Source organism: Mauremys reevesii, linkage group 9 (assembly GCF_016161935.1).
Source record: "Mauremys reevesii isolate NIE-2019 linkage group 9, ASM1616193v1, whole genome shotgun sequence".
NCBI classification, from domain to species: domain Eukaryota; kingdom Metazoa; phylum Chordata; order Testudines; family Geoemydidae; genus Mauremys; species Mauremys reevesii.
In genome coordinates, this window is record NC_052631.1 from 60,092,473 (window position 1) to 60,107,716 (window position 15,244).

Sequence of the window (15,244 nt, forward strand, 5' to 3'; positions counted from 1 at the left end):
TCATCCATTGATACCTCTCTCCCCCCCCCCTTGTGTTTTGAATGGAGCTGAAATTAACACAGCTGCTTTTGTTTCTCAGCATCAACAACAACTTGCCATCAGTGTTGTTTTTATCCTGCCACAGCTTCTTTGTCCTGACTCTGATAGGCCGGCACTATGGTGAACAGGAAGTACCCATGTACTGATACTTATGACATGCTTGGCAGCATAGGCGGCAGGTTTGTATAATTTTTGGTGGGGCCCAAAATGGTGGTGCCCCCCCCACTCCCGCCCTGTAAGCCGATATAAAATGAAGCTACAACGCATCAGTGCCACAAGATTACAAGGTTGGAGAAGGGGTAGGGGGTTCCAGGGGCCAGTCAAGGGACAAGGAGCAGGGGGGGTTGGATGGGGCAGAGGTTCGGAGGGGCAGTCAGGGGACAGGCAGCAATTGGATAGGCATGGGAGTCCAGGGGGTTTATCAGGGGACAGGTAGGGGGTGGGGTCCTGGCGGGAAGTTGGGTGGGGTCTCAGGAGGGGGCAGTTGGGGACAAGGAGAAGGGAGGCTTAGATAGGGGCTGGGGTCCCAAGGGACAGTTAGGGGCAGTTGTCTGGGGAGTGGGTAATGGGGGACAAGGACCAGTGGTGCTTAGATAGGGGGTGGGGGTCCGGGGAGGGGGCAATCAGCAGCCAGGGGCTGGGATTCAAAGGGCTCTGATCTGCTGGCAGCCGCCGGGAGCCCTGAGCCCTTCAAATCCCAGCCACCGCGGCTGGGATTCAAAGGATTCTGGGCTCTCTGCCCCTGCAGGCAGCCCAGAGCCCTCCGATTCCCAGCTGCGGCTGGGATTTAAAGGGCTCTGGGCTCCCCGCGGTTGCAGGCAGCCCAGAGCCCTCTGATTCCCAGCCGCGGCTGAGATTTAAAGGGCTCTGGGCTCCCCGCGGTTGCAGGCAGCCCAGAGCCCTCTGATTCCCAGCCGCGGCTGAGATTTAAAGGGCTCTGGGCACCCCGCGGTTGCAGGCAGCCCGGAGCCCTCGGATTCCCAGCCGAGGCTGGGATTTAAAAGGCTCTGGGCTGCCTGCAACCGCGGGGAGCCCAGAGCCTTTTAAATCCCAGCCGCAGCCGGGAATCAGAGGGCTCTGGGCTGTCTGCTGCGGCGGGCAGCCCAGAGCCTTTTAAATCCCAGCCGCGGCCGGGAATCAGAGGGCTCTGGGCTGTCTGCTGCGGCGGGCAGCCCAGAGCCTTTTAAATCCCAGCCGCCGCCGGGAATCAGAGGGCTCTGGGCTGCCTGCTGCGGCGGGCAGCCCAGAGCCTTTTAAATCCCAGCCGCGGCCGGGAATCAGAGGGCTCTGGGCTTCCCGCTGCGGCGGGGAGCCCAGAGCCCTCTGATTCCCGGCCGCGGCTGGGATTTAAAGGGCTCTGGGCTGCCTGCAACCGCGGGGAGCCCAGAGCCTTTTAAATCCCAGCCGCAGCCGGGAATCAGAGGGCTCTGGGCTTCCCGCTGCAGCAGGCAGCCCAGAGCCCTCTGATTCCCGGCCGCGGCTGGGATTTAAAGGGCTCTGGGCAGCCCTGGCGGCGGCGGCGGCAGCGGCGGGGGGGGCGCTCCAAGCAGGGGAGAAAAAACATTGGTGGGGCAGAGCCCCTGCTTGGGATTTATTCATGGGGCTAAAGCCCCAGAGCCCCATATAAGTCGGCGCCTATGCTTGGCAGAACAGAATCTGCCTATCCTGTTAGGAGAAAAAGGATTACAAAAGGGTGGAAGTGACTAAGGAGAGATCTTTGTTCACACCAATTTGCTGATAATGAGCTCCAGTGAGAGAGGCTTGTTGCTTCAGAGGTGAAGGTTCTGGCAGGCCACAGCGGGTCCTTGCACCAGGGATTTAAGGTGGACCTGTGAAGTCAGAACCAGAACATGTTCGTTGCAGTAAATGAAAATCTGGTCAGTGACTGCCCTGGCAAGCGCACTCTGCACTGCAACAGCACGTACTGACTCCAGGAACCATTCACTTCTCTTTGATTTTGCAAAGCCTCTAAGAGGAATATTGAGGTTACTTTCCAGCACTGTCACCGCCTGAGACTGCTCCTTAATTGGGATAAAATAGCCTCTGATTAATGACACCATCTCAGAAAATCTCCTTCCCTCTTTCCCATGTGCTCTCATGAAACCAATTGGCTTGACAGTACAGGGCACAATTGGCAGGGTGCAGGGGCAGCAAAAGAGCTAATGATGGTGTGTTGTGGGAGTGGCTGCTAGGATGAAAACTGTGGTTATTTTCCACATTGCCCAGGCTGGTGAGAGTTCTGGGGCAGAGTTGCTGAGGATCTCCTCAGTCATATTAGGAATGGGCCAGCACTGCTCCTAGGATCCCCACCCTCAGGGGCCTGTGTTGGGTTATCTGTAAAAGGATCTGTAATCTGCTTCTGTGCGCGGTGCTGCTGAGTTCTCTCTTCTTCTCTTTTAAACCCTGTTGATCAAGTTCCTTTGACTGCCTCCCCTGCACTCTGCCCACTAACCCATCTCCGTGTTTAGTGATGCAAAGTGTGGCTCACACACCAAGTGTGGAGTTCTGGATTGTGGTACGTGGCTGCTTTTGTCTTCAGCATAGAGTTGTAGCTCACAGGCTGCAGCTCCCAGCATGTAATTCTCCATCCTGACCAAAAGGGGCTCTGCGGGCCACACCCTGATGTTAAAGATGAAGGTGGGTTGTGGGTACTGGCCCCACTTCGCTTGCCCCTTTGCTGGAGAGTTAGAGGAACACTGTCACCAGAATGAGACTCGCAGAATATGATCTACATTTAAAATTGCCCTCTTAGGTGCTAAATATTTACCAATTTCTTACTGAATTAGCACCTTAGATGAGATTTTGATCAAGCAGAAAGAATGCTGGAAATAACTGATGTCTGATACCTGAACCCCTCTGCTGACTGACTGGGAGACTATCGGCTGCTGCATGGAATGACCTTTCAGCAGAATTTCTGCTTAAATATCAATGGAGACCAATGTGAAGCTGCTTGTAACACCAACATTTTGACAAGCAGAGGCCCTGGGTAGATACGCTGTGAAGGCAACGTGTGTACTGATGGATTATATAACTACATGGAAAGTCATCCCACCCAAGTGTTTCCATGGCAAAAATATTTGCTTTTATGTTGAACTTTACTGAAACACCGATTCCTGTAACTGTAGCCCTGTCCAACAGCTGCTTTCCTGTAGTTTCCCCAGAGGGTGATTTGTGCTGTGGCTTGGAATAGCTGATCTCTCAGACCCTCATGCAGAGCCTGTGCATTATGACACATGCTGCTGCCCTCATATGCCTTGTTAATATTGTATAGTTTTTATATTTAGGGTGTTAATTATTGTAAACAAAGCAGATTAATCTAATCAGCTGTTCTATCCGCTGCATCAATCACAGACATCAAAGTGAACATAAAAGAAAGAAGAATAAAAGCACTTTGAAAGCAGAGCCAACTGATTCACCCAGGTGCATCTGGACTAGCTTCCCAGTCCATGTTGTTTCTCTGTTTGCTTTATACCCATTTCAAGGCTTCTTTCAGTTATCCCAGATCTATTAGATATTGCAGTGCTGGGCAAAGGAGATTACCATAAGAATGGCTATATGAGAACAAAGCAATGGTTTATGTAGTCCAGTTTTTTGCCTCCTAGTGCTTGAAGGAAGGCTTAAAATCTCTACAGTGCATCTACCTGTGCAATGCTGTCATGGGGGACTAACTCAGATGGTGAGTAATTGTGACATAAAGCAGTGGTTCCCAAACTTTTCCCCTGCATGACCTCATTTTCAGATGCATTGTTTCCCGTGATCTGGACAGATTGGAATCCTTCATACAGCATGACCTCGCATGGCCCTTACGTGCAAGATCACACTGTGATTTTAGAAAATGGTGTCCTCCACACACCTGGGATTGCCATGACCCAATCTGCTGATGGAGCATCCCAACTTGGGATCGTGACCCTTAGTTTGGGAACTGATGCCGTAAAGCAGAAGGACACAAGTCCCTTGGGTATATCCTAGATGTTGTAGCTGCAGCAGGTGTTGTTCTTACTAACCAGTTGCACCAGTGACTCCATAAAGAAGGTTGCAGAAATCTTCCCTTTATAATCCTTGCCTACATATCCTTTGTTAGGGTTTTTAAAAAGGCAAACAAACTCATTTTGGCCTGCAATCCCTCTTCCTTCACCTCAGGTCAGAGGAGAATGTATTTAATTAGGGCTCATTTCTGCAACACTTGTATTGCCACTAATTTGAATGAGATTACTCATGATAGTAAACCCTGCTCTCCATACGGACTGCTGAATTCTGTCTATAAGCACTGGCCTCTTAAAAATAAAGCAGGTGGGCTTACCTAATTGGAGGCTCCCACCTCAGCAAGTAACAAATGCTGAGTCAAGGGTGGTTTGTAATAAATGTCAGAAGGTCACAACACTCTGAACAAACCAAAGGAAATGCAGTGTAGTTGCTAGCAGCAGCAACAACAGTGAGGAATAGCCAGCATGGTGGTGAAACAGATATTTAACCCAATCCCTACCATCTACATAGGCCTGGCTATCACAAAGGAGTACAGCGGAGTCCGCTTAGGAGATGGAAGTATTGGGGCATGTGGCAAAGCTTTCTTGGCTGCTCCCCTCACTCTGCCATGGTGGCCAGACAGGAGTTGGGGTTTGAGAACCGGCACTAGGGCAAAGGGAAAAGCTAGTGCTGGGAACAGTTTCCTTTCTCCAAATGTTTTTGGACACAGCTGCTTTTCCACACTCCGAGTCCTTGGGTACTTTTGGCACGCCTTGGAAAGATTACTGCAGCAGTAAGATACATTCCTTTTTTAATTACTTAATTTTATAAGCTCTGTGAGCTGATGCGGGCAGAGATGAAAGTCTGCTTGAGGCACTTGCAAGTGTTATTCCAGGCAGTTCGGAATAGATTGTATGATACGGTACTGGCTCAGGCAGGTTCTAACAAGCTGCCTGCATTTCTGAATGTTTGAAGATGCCTGAAGCTGGGCAGGGAAGCTGGGTCCCCAAGCCATGCTGCTGTCAGTCCCCTTGTGGTCAGGGAGCGGCTGCTGGTACTGCCCCCAGGTTGCGTAGGAGCCTGTCACGTCCTTGTGATCTTAGTGATTGCTCTGGGCTTTGGAACCATTTAGGGAATTGCTCTTGTTGGAGTTGGAGACGGAAACCCATGGTGGGACTCCGAGGCAACAGGAGGAGGAACTGGTCCGGTCAATGAGGTGCAAGTGTCTTCTGTCCCTAAGATTAACTTGTGACATTCTCAAAGTGCCCCTGCTCCTACTCCTGCCTGTCAAACCCTCTCTGCCCTGAGCACCACTGTGCTGAACCCTCGAGCACCATCCCAGCTCTCAAACCTTCCTGACCACTCCCCCTCCAGTGAGACGCCTCCAAAGCACCTCCCATCTACCAAACCCTCTTTTCCAGCTGCCAGAGCACTCTCTGCCCCACCTGTTTTTATGTCAATGTCTAGGTCTGGGGATGGTAATTAGAACGCACTCCCTCCCCCACAGTGACTATGGCATCAAGGGAAGGTGCTCTGCCCTTCCCAGATAACGTAGGGGAGTTAGTGCTTTGAGAGTGCCTGACAATAGGGCATGTAGCCATTGCTAGCTCCAGACAGCCAGGCTCTGCGCTGCCAGTGTGCCCTCTTCGTTGCAGTCCCACGGATTTCATTAGAATTACTCCTGACTTATACCAGCAAGAGACCAGCGTGGCCCCAGGCCTGCAGGAACTACAACAAAAGAAGACTTGTGCAACCTTTTATTCCAAGGGTAGGTATCGCTTGGAGCATCTGCTCTGAAGGAATTCGGGCAGGTTGGTCTGCGCGTGGTCGGCACATTGTAGTCAGTCCAACATGCAAAGGAACGACAAAGCTGCAAAGCGGATCTGCTGAGTCTGATTGTTTCCACCAATGGCATTAAGGAGATGCATCAGCTCACCTGGAAGCTAGTGCATGGCAGTAGCTGAGGGAGCTGCAGTGGTGCAATGCTGGGGGAGGTCCTTTTAGCTGGAGCTAAAGGGCAGGTCCTTTTAGCTGGATCAGTTGAAGGAAGTGCTGATGCTTTGGAGTGGTGGGTGGGTTCCTTCCATCCGAGGCTGGTCATAAATCCTAAGAGAGTTTGTGTTCCTACCAAACAGTTGCTCCCCGGGGCAGGCAGTAACTATTCAGATTGGGGATCTTTCTGGTACACAGGAATTCCCTCAGTAGCAGAGTTGCCACTGAGAGAGAGAAGTGTTTCGCTGCAGTGATGTACTTCAGATCACTGCCTCTGATGTCAAAGTGCCCCATTACTCTAAGTGTAATCAGAGGCTTTGCTACCAAGATCTTCTAAAAGGAATGACTTAGTGCAGTGGTTTTCAACCTGTGGTTCATGGACTCCTGGGGGTCCACAGACTATGCTTTAGATTTCCAAAGGGGTCTACAACTTCATTTGAAAATTTTTAGGGGTCTGCAAATGAAAAAAGATTGAAAACCACTGATTTAGTCTACTAATTCTTTCAGAGTCAGGGATGTTATATTGAGAAACAGATTTTACTTAGACCACATTGTAGGGTTTTGTGGGGGCAATGACAGGTGCTGTGGTCTAGTGGATTGAGCATGGGGCTGGAATCCAGGAAACTGAGTTCTAATCCCATTTGTCACCAATTTGCTGTCTGGACAAGTCTCTAAGCCCTGGTCTACACTAAGCTCGGGGGTCGAACTAGGGTACGCGAATTCAGCTACGTGAATAACGTAGCTGAATTCGAACTACCCTAGTTCGACTTACTTACCGTCCAGACGCCGCGGAAGCGAACTCCGCGGCTCCAAGGTCGACTCCGGCAACTCCTCCTGCCGCGGTGGAGTACCGGAGTTCGAACTAGCGCTTCCGGGGTTCGAACTATCGCGTCTAGATCAGACGCGATAGTTCGAACTCCGAGCAGTCGAACTCGCCGCGTCGACCGTCCCGGTAAGTGTAAACGTACCCTAATTCCTTTATGCCTCATTTTCTCCATCTCTGAAATAACTCCTCCTTACCTGCCTCTCAGGAACTTGTAAGGATGACCGAGTCATTGCCCGTCGAGCACTCTGCTATGTCAATGCTAAGGACTATGTTCTCTTGAGTCTAAATAGATTTTAAAGTTACTTTGTTGCTAAGATGTAATAAGAGTAATCGAATGTGATGATTTAGATTTAATATTAAAAAGCTGTGTGAGAAAGCGCCTGCTGCTCTCTAGCAGAAATTAATGAGTTTCCTCCATTCCCATGGCTGTGCATTTATCACTGACAGTGCTGCTGCTGCAGACACAGGAGTAAACAAACAGCCGCCTGCCCGCCACTAGAAATGTGGCACCTCGATTAGTGCGTGGGAGGGTGTTTGCAAGTGTGGCGAACTGGGACTGTTCTTAATGTTTTCTCTGAATACTGTGTGGGGGCCTCAGTTCCTGGCCGACCCTCTGTTGCCTAGCAACTAATGGCCAGGCCCTTCCCCCCTGCAAGGGGATGCTAAAGGAGTGGGAGACAAAGAGATCAGGTGACCTCCTGGCCCGGGAAAGGAACTAAGCAGAGGAGGAGGGGCTGGAGCAGTTTTCAGTCTGGAGCTGGCTGGGGACGAGGAGTGAAGTGCAGACGTGGGGGTCTGGCTCACGGCCCCCCAGAATGGACCCGGCCGAGGGGTCCCGTTCGCTGTACCTACAAGCTCTGTTTTAGACCGTGTTCCTGTCACCTAATAAACCTCTGTTTTACTGGCTGGCTTAGAGTCACATCTGACTGCAAAGTGGGGGTGCAGGACCCTGCGGCTTCCCCAGGACCCCGCTGGGGCGGGCTCACTGTGGGAAGCGCACGGAGGGGCAGAGGATGCTGAATGCTCCAAGGAGAGACCCAGGAGGTGAAGACGTGTGAGCTTCTTGCCCTGAAAACAATGTGCTCCAAGGGAGAAGAGGCTCCCCAAAGTCCTGACTGGCTTTGTGAGGAGCAGTTCCAGAGCATCGTCCAGGAACTCCATGACAGCAAGCGTCTCAGGGGTGTGAAATACCAAGGGAATAGCTGGTGCCAATCTGGAATGACTAGGGCTGGGTTGTTGGCTGTTTTTCTCCTAATTTTGAAGGCAAAGGGCAGGCTGGATGACTGACCTCTCCTTTTACTGGTGGGGTTTCTGCTGAGAGCCCCCCTCTGAGTGGCTGTCTAAGGCCATACCCAACTGCCGCACCCCTGGGCAGAAGAGGCTGGGCTTGCCCATAGAAAAGGGCTGGCTGCTCTTTCAGAGTGGCCCAGACTTGGTGGGGGCTGGAGGAGCTGCCCTGTGGGAGGGTGGGAAACAGCTGCCCCATTCCTCAGTGGAGAGTCCCCCTGCTGGGCTGAGGGGCAGGGAGAAAGCACAGGAAGGCAGGGGGAGGCCATGGGGCTAATGAGGAGCCTCCCTAGCAAACAAAGACAGCTATGTCGGGGGGTGGGGTAGGGGAGAGCACCTAGCAGTAGGCAGCACTCCTGCTCCGTCCCACAGGGTCAGCCAGCACTAAGTTACCCACAGGCAGTTTCCCTTTGCCCTCCTGGGAGGAGGAGGAGAGGAACAGGAGTCTGTGTGTCTTGCCCTGGGCAAGTGTCCCCCACACCTGCCATGCACACACCAGGAGTAAGAAACCCCCCAGGTCGGCCATGTGTGCATCCTGCCCGTCCCTCTGAGACACGGCAGTGCCATGACAGCTTGGCACATAACCAGCTCCTTCCAGCTATTCTCTTCGATAGCCAGCTCAGAGCATTATGCATTGCAGGGCCTCTACTAGTCCCGGATCAGTAATTGCTCTGTCTTCCTCATGTTAGGTGGTTCACACCAGAGTCAACCTAGAATAGTGAGTTAGACCTAGAAGGCATGTGAGTTTTTACCGAGACCGTGCTCTGTGAATGTACCCTTCATACAGTTTCATCTCCACGCTCCCAGCAGGGGAGTAGAGAAGATGACTAATTATTTATTGGTTTGCCAGCAATGCAGTGCACTCCTTTTTAACACAGAACAGAACTAGTGGGAGCACGTGTCAGATATACATAGCCAGACTGTCTCGCAGCCTACTGCAGTGCCCCTGCTTGCTGATTAGCCTCTGCCACTCTGCATCATGCCACGCATCAGGAGCAGTTGGGTCAACTTGTTTTTTCCTCTCCTTAGTGCCTGCAGTCCATTATTCTGGCGTGTTTCGGAAGTGAAAATTTCCACCTGGAAAAGAAGCTGGTGTGAGGTCTGGAAGTGGTTTTACCAGGCAACCTCCACTGCAGATAGCAATTGCTCATCCAGTAGGTGTTTAATAATTACACTTGGAAGGATTAGATTTGTAATGGTGAATGTTGGTACACATCAGTTTCACAGTCCACACACAAACTGAAGAAAAAGTATTTCCAGCAGTAATAATCAAAAAGTAAGAAAAATGCCACTTGAGAACTTCTGAGCATTTAGGGATGTTTCTGTTGTATATTTTGACATGTGATCATGCTAATTTGTGTTTTAATGGTTATAGAGCTTTAACTTTCTGACTTTCAATGTCTACTGCCATTATATCATTATTGTCTTGCTCCTCTGGTGTGTGACCTCTTTCCATAATGTTGAGCAACTGTGAAAAAACCTAAAAAATGGATGAAAATAAACATCAATATTATCTGTCAAAATGATCAAAACCCACAAACTTCTGCCAACCCTGTTAATAACGTAGAGAGTGTCAGTGCATGTCAGAGCATCACTTACGCTTTTTTTCAGCCATCTGAGGAGCAACTGCCATCTAAACTCTGCTAATTGCCTCTTTTTAAGCACTTTTGTTGAAGGCAGCTGACCTGGTCTGAGGGGCGGGAGAAGGTTGGGTTTGGGGCTGGGAGGGATGGGTGAACTGCTACTCAGGTCTGGTCTACATTACGATTTTAGGTCGAATTTAGCAGCGTTACCTCGATTTAACCCTGGACCCGTCCACACGACGAAGCCCTTTTTTCCGACTTAAAGGGCTCTTTAAAGTGATTTCTTTACTCCACCTCCGATGAGGGGATTAGTGCTGAAATCGCCATTGCCGGGTCGAATTTAGGGTAATGTGGACGCAATTCAACAGTATTGGCCTCTGGGAGCTATCCCAGAGTGCTCCATTGTGACCGCTCTGGACAGCGCTCTCAACTCAGATGCACTGGCCAGATAGACAGGAAAAGGCCCGTGAACTTTTGAATTTCATTTCCTGTTTGGCCAGCGTGGTGAGCTGATCAGCACAGGTGACCATGCAGAGCTCATCAGCAGAGGTGACCATGGACTCCCAGAATCACAAAAGAGCTCCAGCATGGACCGATCAGGAGGTACTGGATCTGATCACTGTATGGGGAGATGAATCCGTGCTATCAAAACTCCGTTCCAAAAGACAAAATGCCAAAATATTTGAAAAAGTCTCCAAGGGCATGAAGGACAGATGCTATAACAGGGACTCGCAGCAGTGCTGCGTGAAAATTAAGGAGCTCAGGCAAGCCTACCAAAAAACCAGAGAGGCAAACGGCCGCTCCGGATCACAGCCCCAAACATGCTGCTTCTATGATGAGCTGCATGCCATTCTGAGGGGTGCAGCCACCAGTACCCCAACCCTGTGCTTTGACTCCATCAATGGAGTAGGACACAACACGGAAGCGGGTTTTGGGGGCGAGGAAGATAGCTCACAGTAAGGAAGCAGAGAAACTGGTTTCCCCAACAGCCAGGATCTGTTTCTCACCCTGGACCTGGAGCCAGTAACCCGCGAACCCACCCAAGGCTGCCTCCCGGACCCGCCAGGCAGAGAAGGGACCTCTGGTGAATAAATATTAGACATGGTTTAAAAGCAAGCGTGTTTAAAGATTAATTTGCCCTGGCATTCGCGGCCAGTACAGCTACTGGAAAAGTTTGTTAACGTGTCTGGGGATGGAGCGGAAATCCTCCAGGGACATCTCCATAAAGCTCTCCTGGATGTACTCCCAAAGCCTTTGCAAAAGGTTTCTGGGGAGGGTGGCCTTATTCCGTCCTCCATGGTAGGACACTTTACCACGCCAGGCCAGCAGCACATAGTCAGGAATCATTGCAGAACAAAGCATGGCAGCGTATGGTCCCGGTGTTTGCTGGCATTCAAACAACATCCGTTCTTTATCTCTCTGTTTTATCCTCAGGAGAGAGATATCATTCATGGTCACCTGGTTGAAAAAGGGTGCTTTTATTAAGGGGACATTCAGAGGTGCCTGTTCCTGCTGGGCTGTTTGCCTGTGGCTGAACAGAAATGTTCCCCACTGTTAGCCACACGGCGGATGGTGAAGCCATCAAAATGCGACCTTGTAACGAAAGCACACGTGCTATGTAATGTTAACAGCAAGGTTTGCCATTGTTCTATAAAATGTGTCTTTTTAACTACCATTCTTCCTTTTTTTTCCTCCACCAGCTGCATATGTTTCTCCTTCCCAGAGGCTAGCGAAGATTATAAGGAGAAAAAAATGCACTGGGGATGAAATGTTCTTTGAGCTCATGCTGTCCTCCCACACTGACAGAGCACAGCAGAATGCGTGGAGGCAGACAATGTCAGAGTGCAGGAAGGCACAATCTGAACACGAGGAGAGGTGGCGGGCTGAAGAGAGTAAGTGGCGGGCTGAAGATGATAGGTGGTGTCAGCTTGCTGACAGAAGGCAGAAGTCAATGCTCAGGCTGCTGGAGCATCAAACTCATATGCTCCAGCATATGGTTGAGCTGCAGGAAAGGCAAGCGGGACACAGACTGCCACTACAGCCCCTGTGTAACCAACCACCCTCTCCAAGTTCCATAGCCTCCTCACCCAGACGCCCAAGAACATGGTGCGGGGGCCTCCAGCCATCCAGCCACTCCACCTCAGAGGATTGCCTAAGCAACAGAAGGCTGGCCTTCAATAAGTTTTAAAGTTTTAAAGTGCAGTGTGGCCTTGTCCTTCCCTCCTCCCCCACCTCTTCTGGGCTACCTTGGCAGTTATTCCCCTGTTTGTGTGATGAATTAATAAAGAATGCATGAATATGAAGCAACAATGACTTTATTGCCTCTGCAAGTGGTGATCGAAGGGGGGAGGTGAGGGTGGTTAGCTTACAGGGAAGTAGAGTTAACCGGGGTGTATGTGGGGGGGTTTCATCAAGGAGAAACAACCAGAGCTTTCACACCGTAGCCTGGCCAGTCATGAAACTGGTTTTCAAAGCTTCTCTGATGCGCACCACGCCCTCCTGTACTCTTCTAACCGCCCTGGTGTCTGGCTGCGCGTCATCAGCAGCCAAGCGATTTGCCTCAACCTCCCACCCCACCATAAACATCTCCCCCTTACTCTCACAGATATTGTGGAGCGCACAGCAAGCAGTAATAGCAATGGGAATATTGGTTTCTCTGAGGTCTATCCGAGTCAGTAAACTGCACCAGCGCGCTTTTAAACATCCAAATGCACATTCTACCACCATTCTGCACTTGCTCAGCCTGTAGTTGAACAGCTCCTGACTACTGTCCAGACTGCCTGTGTATGGCTTCATGAGCCATGGCATTAAGGGGTAGGCTGGGTTCCCAAGGATAACTATAGGCATTTCAACATCCCCAACAGTTATTTTCTGGTCTGGGAAGAAAGTTCCTTGCTGCAGCTTTTGAAACAGACCAGAGTTCCTGAAGATGCTAGCATCATGTACCTTTCCAGGCCATCCCATGCTGGTGTCGGTGAAACATCCCTTGTGATCCACCAGTGCTTGCAGCACCATTGAAAAGTACCCCTTTTGGTTTATGTACTCACTGTCTTGGTGCTCTGATGCCAAGATAGCGATATGGGTTCCGTCCATCCCCCCACCACAGTTAGGGAATCCCATTGCAGCAAAGCCATCCACTATAACCTGCACATTTCCAAGAGTCGCTACCCTTGATATCAGCAGCTCTTTGATTGTGTTGGCTACTTGGATCACAGCAGCCCCCACAGTAGATTTGCCCACTCTGGGCTGCTCTCATCTTGGTATTCTGGTGCTTCAGGGCAGGGGAAAGCAAGTCACAAAGTTCCATGGAAGTGCCCTTACACATGCAAAAGTTTCGCAGCCACTGGGAATCATCTCAGACCTGCAACACTATGCCCACCAGTCTGTGCTTGTTTCCTGGGCCCAGAATCGGCATTCCAGGGCATGATCCTGCCCCATTAACACCATGATGTGCACATTGCTGGGGCCTGTACTTTGCGAGAAGTCTATGTCCATGTCTATGTCCTCATCACTCTCGTCACCACGCTGCCCTTGCCTCTCCTGGTTTTGCTTTGGCAGGTTTTAGTTCTGCATATACTTCAGGATAATGCACATGGTGTTTACAGTGCTCATAATTGCCGCGGTGATCTGAGCGGGCTCCATCTCCCCAGTGCTATGGTGTCTGCACTGAAAAAGCATGAGATGATTGTCTGCCATTGCTCTGACGGAGGGAGGGGAGACTGATGACATGGCTTACACAGAATTAAAATCAACAAAGGGGGTGGCTTTGTATCAAGGAGAAACACAAACAACTGTCACACAGAATGGCCCCCTCAAGGATTGAACTCAAACCCTGGGTTTAGCAGGCCGTTGATTTAATGGAGGGAGGGAGGAGCAAATGAATACAAAACAAATGGGGTCTATTTCTTGTTTTGATCCACTCCATCTATCTTTTACACCTTTAGGGGGCAGCAGACGGTGCAGTTCAACTGCTAGCCATCGTCATCTCCTGGGTGCTCGGCAGAAGATGCTGCATTACGATTGTTAGGCATCGACATCTGGCTGCTCTCCAGAAGATGGTGCAGTACGACTGCTAGCCATCGTCATCTTCTGGGTGCTCGGCAGAAGATGGGAATGACCTGGCTGAGTTGCTCCTCACCGAGGTCGGCTAAAAGAGCACCCAGGAGTACGACGACGAGAGATACCAGTCGTAATGCACTGTCTGCTGCCAAAAGGCAATGAGCTGCTGCTGTGTAGCACTGCAGTCCCACGTCTGCCAGCACCCACGAGACATACGGTAACGGTGAGCTGATCGGGCTCCATGCTTGCCACGGTATGGCGTCTGCACAGGTAACCCAGGAAAAAAGGCACAAAATGATTGTCTGCCATTGCTTTCACGGAGGGACGGGGGCAGGGCTTGACAATATGTACCCAGAACTGCCCACGATACTGTTTTTGCCCCATCAGGCATTGGGATCTCAATCCAGAATTCCAATGGGCGGCGGAGACTGTGGAACTGTGGGATAGCTACCTACAGTGCAACGCTCTGGAAGTCGACGCTAGCCATGGTACTGTGGACAGAGTTCGTCAACTTAATACACTTAGAGCATTTTGTGTGGGGACACACACAATCGACTGCGTACAAATGATTTCTAAAAAAATACTTCTATAAATTCGACCTAATTTCATAGTATAGACAGATCCTCAGTTTGCCAGGAATGAAATGGAGTAGCCTGTTTTACCCAGGGCAGGAGGGACTAATTTGAGTTCATGCACTGTGAAATCAGAGCCATTTATTGTTCTGTGCTCGGAAATGCATTTGGTGATGCAGCTTAAAGCATGGCATCTGAACAGAGCCCATTTCAAACCTTCCTCAGAGGAGGCTGTGTAAAAATATAGCCCTGTTTTCCTCCAGCTGGAGATGATTTAGGATCCCCTGCATTCTTCCTTGAAGTGCTTTGGAGAAAATAGAGCGATGGAAGTTTAGAGACTATCAACTCACTCTCCTCCCTTCCCCACCCCCACCCCAAAGACTGAGGAGCTGATTCAAACACACAGCAAAAGAACAATACATTGGAGTCCCTGACTGTTTTGCTTGGTCAGAGGTTCCAAGACTCCAGTCTCTCCCTTCCCATGCTTTTCCTAGGATCCTTCACTGAAAAGAAGTAGGTGCTTTCTGATCAGTAGAGAAAATGTTTAGGGTTTTATCGTTGCTGCTTGTTTTTCCTCCTTGATATACACCAGAATTCTCATGCACACAAGACAGGCATGATCCGCTCTGTTTCTTGTCTTCTGCAGTGAAATTGTGCAGTTTTCCTTGCCTTAGCTTTTTGCATTGCTGTCCCATGCTTCCTTCCCAGGCAAGAGGGAAAGCTTTATAGCAGAGTTGGCTTTTTTTCCCACCCCCCACCCCCAATTTCCTGTCTGAAAATATTCCTGCAAACTGTGAGTCAATGTCTCAGCTTTGTATGAATATGATCTTGAGGATGTGATGGAAGGTTTTGGACCATCCCCTGCCATGCTCATGTGAATGCAGTGCATTTAAGATCCACACTGGCTGCATGTCTGATTTTTC

General features: G+C 50.3%; 1 long non-coding RNA gene across 1 annotated transcript in view; it reads right to left on the minus strand.

The window, feature by feature from the left end:
• Positions 1-9,311: 9,311 nt before the first annotated feature.
• Positions 9,312-15,244, minus strand: part of LOC120372030 — a 39,052-nt gene continuing 33,119 nt past the window's right edge. The window contains exon 3 of the long non-coding RNA XR_005584708.1: positions 9,312-9,587. This is a non-coding gene — a long non-coding RNA (uncharacterized LOC120372030). The remainder of the gene's footprint in view (positions 9,588-15,244) is intronic.